This window comes from Ixodes scapularis, unplaced genomic scaffold (genome assembly GCF_016920785.2).
Source record: "Ixodes scapularis isolate PalLabHiFi unplaced genomic scaffold, ASM1692078v2 PGA_scaffold0__279_contigs__length_252992795, whole genome shotgun sequence".
Taxonomy (NCBI): domain Eukaryota; kingdom Metazoa; phylum Arthropoda; class Arachnida; order Ixodida; family Ixodidae; genus Ixodes; species Ixodes scapularis.
This window is the reverse complement of record NW_024609835.1, coordinates 198,468,402-198,475,200: the sequence shown is the minus strand read 5'-3', so window position 1 is coordinate 198,475,200 and position 6,799 is coordinate 198,468,402. Positions and strand designations below refer to the sequence as shown.

General features: G+C 50.1%; 1 pseudogene; it reads right to left on the bottom strand.

Annotated features, from left to right (window-relative positions):
• Positions 1-576: 576 nt before the first annotated feature.
• On the bottom strand, positions 577-2,108 carry LOC115322992 (annotated as a pseudogene).
• Positions 2,109-6,799: the final 4,691 nt, after the last annotated feature.

Genomic DNA, 6,799 nt, shown 5'->3' with positions numbered 1-6,799 from the left:
ATAACTTTGTCGGTTGAAAACGAGCTTCGTGGTCACATGCAGACAAGCACGACTGAACCATTAAAAAAGCATTTGGGAACGGGCTTAACTTCTACTGTCAATGCCTTTAGTATTTTTTTGGAAACTCACTCACGCTCTCCTCTAATGATGATGAAGTACTAACATTCCATACTCTGTCTACCGCCTGAATCCGCATTTCTTCCAAATCTTTCAGAGTCGGATTTTAGATGATATCTGTTAAGTTTCAAGCGCTCTAGGTCGGCGGGTCCGATGGCCTGACATTTAGTGACGGACGTCGAAATTATGACTCCCTAAAAGGCGTTCTCCTTGCTCTTATAAATTATATCCTAAAAACTGCTCATGTACCTGATGACTTAAAACAGCTCTTGGTTGTTCCTCTTTTCAAGGGTGGTGCACCAAGTCAAGCTTCTTTATACAGGCCTATTTATATATTGTCTTGCATTTCCCAGATATTAGAGAGAGAGAGAGAGAGAAAAACATCTTTATTGACCCTCAGTTAAGGATGTCAAAGTGGTGTCCAGGAGGACGCCATTCAAAAGGGTGAGGATAGCTGGATCATGGGGGATTGGTGGCGTCTTTCGATGCCCTCAGCTTCTCTTCGGTCGTTGTGATGTGAAGAAGGGCGTCGAAGATAGCGTGCACGTGTTGATGATTTGTGGGAGACAGCCTCTCTTTGCATGTCGTGGGCCGAAGCCCGGAAGGGAGCTTGGAAAGTGTAGAGCGGATAGATGGTTGTGCATGGAGGCATTGCCAGCAAGTGTGCGTGATGTTTGGGTAGCCAGTGGAGAAGGGACACTTAGCTGTGCTCAGAGCACCTTGGAAGAGATGAGTATAGTGTGGGGAGGATAGCGTGTAGGTCCGTGCTCGGCGTAGAGTGCTGGCCTGTTGTCGGGAGAGAGTGGGAGGCGGTGGTACGAGGGCGAGTCTGGATTCGCGGAGTTGTCGGAGTGTGTCGGAGCGCTGTTGATGGTGTTCATCGCGCTGGAGTTGGGGGTCATAGGACGTAGTCCAGTCGATCGCGGGTCCCGGAGTGGAAGTGACTCGGGAAAGTGAATGTGCACGTTCATTGCCTGGAATTAGAGCGTGGCCAGGGATCCAGTAGATGTTGAGGCGAAGAATGGGGGTTGGTTTTGAGGGCGGCTTGAAGCTCGAGCGACAGGTAGTTGGGGAGTTGGTTGTACTGAAATGTGCGGACTGCCTTTTGGGAATCTGTCAGAACAGTAATGGAGCTGTGGCCCTCCTGGGGGTTGGCGATGGCATGGTGAATGGCGGAGCACAGCGCCTGAGTCTCCAGGAGGTCTGCCGAAGGCGCTTCGGTCTATGTTTACCTGAGTATTGTGTTCGTCTGGGGACAGTGAATTGCGGTGCGGCCGAGTTTTGTGCTACGGTCGTAGCTGGCGTCTGTGTAGTAGATGAGGCGCTGCAGTGTCTGCAGTGTGGCGAGTTTTTGGAATATGAGTTTGGCTCAGTGCTTCCGCTGTTCCGGGTTCCTCTCGGGATTCATGTGTTTGGGTATGGGGAGTGTGGTGATTTGGAGTATGGTATCCCAGGGAGGTGTGGTTGTTTTGATGGGAGGGAGGTGCAGGGTGTCGTCACCGAGAGAGTTGAGAACGTAGCGACCCTGCAGGGACGTGGTTAGACGTTTCTGTTGACCCAGTCGGTGCAAGTCGACTCGCTCCTCGAGTGCCTTGAATCAGCCCATCTGTTGTAGGTGCTCAAGGGGAACGTACTGCGGCACGCCGAGAGCAAGGCGGGTGGTTTGCGGAGCTCTGCCTGGAGGTGTTTGAGTTGACGGTTAGTGAGAAGGTGCAGGGGATATGATAGACTGCGAAAGAGTAGATAAGAGCTTCAATGGCTCGTCTCATGTCGCTCTCTTTGAGGCCTCCGTGGCGGCGGGAAACACTGCTGAGGATGTTTGTAATTTGATCTATCGATTTGGAGAGGGTGGAAATGATGGTGATATCGCTTTCACCGTTGTTTTGGATGGTGAGGACTAACAGCTTGATGTGCGGACGTTGGGGTATGGGAGTGCAGTCGAGTTTGACGGTGATCAGCTGCCTGCCGGGATTGGCTTTGCGGTTGGTCATGACGGGGACTTCCGATTTAGATGGAAAACAGGCCAGACCTATACTAAAGGCATAGCGTGCGACAGTGTCGCAGGCGCGTTGCAGTGTTTCTTCCTGCTGGCCGGGGGAGCCGGTGTTGGTCCTTAAGATAACGTAATCGGCGTAGATGGAGAATTTGAGGTGGGGTATGGGTGTCGAGTTGTGCGGGAAATTCCCTCATGGCAAGATTGAAAAGCGTGGGAGAGAGAATGAAGCCTTGTGGAACTTCTTGGTGTAACGGAAAAAGGTGTGGAGATATGTCCAGGAAATTTACCGGCGGCCATGCGGTTAAATAGAAATTTGCCGATGTAGTTTTACATACGAGGGCTGCACTGCGTTTCTCTGAGGGTACTAAGTATGGAGTCATGCGATACGTCATCAAAGGCTTCGTAGATGTCCAGGCTTAGGAGTGAGCGGAGTTGTGTGGTGCTTTTGTCCTGGAGGAGATCATTGTATAGCCGAAGGAGACAGTCTTGTGGGGAGATATTCTTGCAGTAGCAGGTGAGTGTAAAGGGTAGGGCTTTCGCGTGCTCGAGATGCCATTCGAGGCGCGTGAGAACAAGGTTCTCAGGAAGTTTGCCGGTGCACGAGGTAAGAGAGGTGGGTTGTAGGTTCATGACTTCGAAGGTTTTGTTTGGATTGGGGATCATGGTGACGACGGCGTGTTTCCGTTCTGGTGGTATGTCGCCAGTTTGCCAAGCACTATTGAAGTAGTTTAGGAGTTGCTTGAGTTGTACGTCGTCGTGATTGCGGAGAAGTCGATATGTGATTTGGTCTTCGCCGGGCGATGTGTTTCGTTTGAAAGAGTCCATTGCCCGCTTTAATTCATTGAGTGCGAAAGGGGCGTTCATGTCGCATGGGTCGAGGGTGGGAGTTGGAGGTTCTGGTAGGTGTGGTGTGTTGGTTGGTGGTGGAAAGAAGGTGTCGTGGAGTTGCTGCTCGAGGTTGTGCGAGGTAATTTTGCTGGCGAGCATAATGCGTGTGAGGGGGTCGCGCAGTTGAGAGAATTTGAGGAGTGTGCGTAGGATGCGCCACGTTTGTTTTTTGTTTTTTTTTGGTGCCGAGTTGGCCGTTGAGGGAGTTGCAAAGTTGGAGCCAGTTTTCGGTGGTGAGTTGCTCTGCGTACGTTTCGGCTTCTTTGGTGATGTTCTAAATTTTGTGTTTTAGGTGTTTAGAGCGCTTGGTTTTCTTCCAATTTTTTTTTTACCAATTTGCGTCTAGTTTGCCAGAGGTTGAGAGGGTGGCTGTCAATGTGCGCGGTAGCAGTTCTGGTTTAAACTTCTTTGGTGCATTTGTTCTGAGCCTGGAGGAGATGGTTCGCCCAGGCTCTGTGATCTGCGTCCGTCGGTGGGGGGTCGTTAGAGGTATGGTAGCGAAAGTGATCCCAGTCTGTGATGCGAGCAGTATTCCGACGTAATTTCTGTTTTACGTTGGTGATCTGTGTGAGGTGGATGAGGCGATGATCCTTGCCTAGGGCTGTTCGTCAGATGCGGACCATTCAGCTACGGTTGGGCCGTGATGGAAGGCCAGGTCGGGATTGGTATCGCGTTTTACACTGGTACCGGTGCGGGTGGGTTGTGTAGTGTCGTTGGCAAGTGTCATCGACCTTTGGGCGGTTGCTTTTTCGAGGAGGCGCCCATTGCGCTGAGTGTTTGGGTAATCCCAGGACACAATGGGGCTGTTGAAGTCTCCGAATAAGAGGATGTCGTGGTCGGTGTTCTTTGCCACGAGTTTGGTGACCCAGGAAGTGCGATTTGCGACCTTGCCGCCCGTTCACCAGTGCGCGTTTACGACGGTGATGGGATTGGGGCAGTTGCGGGGTTGAAGGGTGATGATGACGTGCTCTTGGTGAGCAGTGTTGATGCCTGTTGTGTTGAGTTGTATCGACGGGTGTTCCTTAAAGATGTATGTCGTGACGAGTGTGGGGTGTATCTGTTTTGTCAGCGGTCGGTGTGAGTGATGCTGGGTCGGGTGTAGGGTGTGTAATGTGGAACGTCGTGAGTGCCATGCGTGTCCTGAAGAAGGATGATGTCAGGTTTGTGATCTAGTGTGTTGAGGTATTGGTTGAGACTGGTTCATTTACGTTGTAGGCTGCGGCAGATCCATTATAGGATGTGTACAGATTGTTTAGATATTGGTTTCGTCATCATTTAATGAGGTGTCGATATTTTGACAAGGATTTCGATTTCAGGGGGTTCTTCGATTTCAGGTGTTCTTCGTTTCGGGTGCTGATGGCCCTGTCCTACATCCTGCTCGAGAGCGGCCAGGCACTCCTGAATGTTTTTTTAGAACGAGCATGACTTGCTTGAGTTCGACAGAGACCTGGGGAGTGACTGGTTGACAGAAATGAGGTAAGGGGTCCATGTGTTGATTTTCTGGTGCTGCGTTTATCGCTTGTACTGTGTTTGGGGTGGTTGGTGTGCGCTTGGCAGCGAGAAGTGCTTGTTTGTACGTCTCGGATGCATTAATGGGTTGGGGTATGGGTTTGGGTCGGGAAGCCTGTGTCGGGTGTAATGTGGAACGGAGTGGCTCTCTCACCTTGTTCTTGCGGCTGAGACTCCGAGTCCTGCGATGTTGCTGAGTTGAGCCTCGTGGGATGGGCGGTAGACGATAATTCTCCCGTCTGGAGTTGGCAGTGGGCACCTTGTCGGAAGGAGGTGTTGGGTGGTGGGGCGGGCTGGGTGTGGCCGAGGCTTTCCCACCGTTCGGTTTTGGTGATGTGGGAGGGTTGCACAGTCTGTTGGGGATGGTTGTTCTCTTGGGACGCTGCTGTACTCGCCGTTTGTAGGTAGTGAAAGCGGCTTGCGCATCGGCTTGCTTTTTGACGGGGCGCGCTCTTTTTTACAATTGACGCCCTTCAGGACACCCTTCAGTTGTGAAGGGTGTCCGAGATCATGTATTCCTGGTATCATATGTCTCATACGGTGAGCTTACCTTTCTTGGGGCAGACTTCCACGTGGTGGCCGAGTTGAAGGCAGTTATGGCATTAAGGAGCTTTTGGCTTGTGTGGGTGGCACCGGAATTGGAGGCGGCGGTAGTATATAGTATAGGGCACGTATGTGCCTTCGAAAGTGATGAGTGCCGTTTCGGCCTTGCCCATCATGCGAGCGGTGAGTACTGGGACATTGGATTTGATGTTGGCAATGAGCTCGCCGGGGGCGGTGAGAGACGCGACGCCGTGGATGACGCCCTTGCATGAATTGGTAGGGGCTGAGGAGTAGTTGGTAACGGCGTAGTCGCGGTTTGCGATGATGAGTTTTGTGGTCTGCAGGAGCTTTTCCTGAGCCGAGGATCGGTAGGTGTAGGCGATGAGAACGTCTTGCACGTCACGGATTTTGAAATATGTCTCTTTCGCTTCCGATGGCGTCAGGTGGGCAGCGGCGGTTGCGGCATCGGTGAGGTGGGTAGATTGAAGTTCCGATAGGGAAACCCCGTCGATCAGTTTTATGACGATGGTGAGCTGACTTTTCGTTGTTTTTGTAGAATAACGCACGGTAGTCCATGGTTCAGCGGCGAGCGGAGTCATGGCGGGAGCTTCGGAGAAGCAGCGGTGTCCCGGAGATGCACCTGGGCGGCCTGGCGGGGGGTGGGGCTTTCGATGTTTAGTCTAGAGGCTCACGTTTCGGAGCAGGGAACTTGGCTGGAACGGAGAGCTCCAAGAGAGCCCGACCGTTCTCGACGTAGGTTGAGCGAGAACTCCAGATATTAGAGAATCATGTTTTTTGTCTTTATGACCGGGTTCCTTTAGAAGTACAACATAATCTCGCCGCATCAAAACGGGTTCATAGCTGGTCGTGGTACCACTCATCTTCTTGAGACTTTTTCTGGCATGAAACACTCGTCCTTGGACCACAACATGTATATGTGCGCCATCTTCATTGATGTCGCCAAGGCATTCGACACCGTTAACCACACCATCCTTATAGACAAGCTCCATAAGGTGGGCCTTCGTTGTCCGTTCCATGATTTAGTAAAACGTCTTCTCACGAATCATTTCCAAGTTGTATCGATAGATAAGGTCCGCAGTTCTCATGCGTCCTTAACCTCCGGAGTCCTATAGGGCTTCATTTTGACTCCTTTGTTAATTAATATCTTTGTAAACGACATTTCAACAGTAATGACCACTTCCAATATATTGCAGTACGCGGAGGATACTCTTAAAATTGCACGGCATCTAATATACCAGCGCTCAATAGAAATGCTCCAAGCAGATGTAACTAAAATAATAGACTGGTTCTTAGCAAATAAGCTTCGTGTAAATGCTTTCAAAACCAAGCTTATATGCTTTCACAATCCATTAAAAATATGAGTTTGACTTCCAACACTGTTTCTACATAACTCCAGCTGCTCATGTGGTCATTGTAAGCCTGTTGAGTATATTGACTCAGTAAAATACCTAAGCCTTAACTTTGACTGTGATCTTTTGTTGAACACATATATGTCTTATATATGCCAACGAATGAGAACAGCTTCTTGTTTGCTCTACAATATAAAAGTATTTCTACCATTGTCACTTAAAAAGAGCATTACGAACACGTAAGCCTATAGTGTGCTCAGATACTGCATCACTCTTTTTTTTTAACTGTCCTCAGTTCTGGCATCCAAGAGTTAATCGTATTTAAAAAAAAAAAAAAAAACTTTGAAAAGGTTTGCATATAGCAAAGACCTTCTTT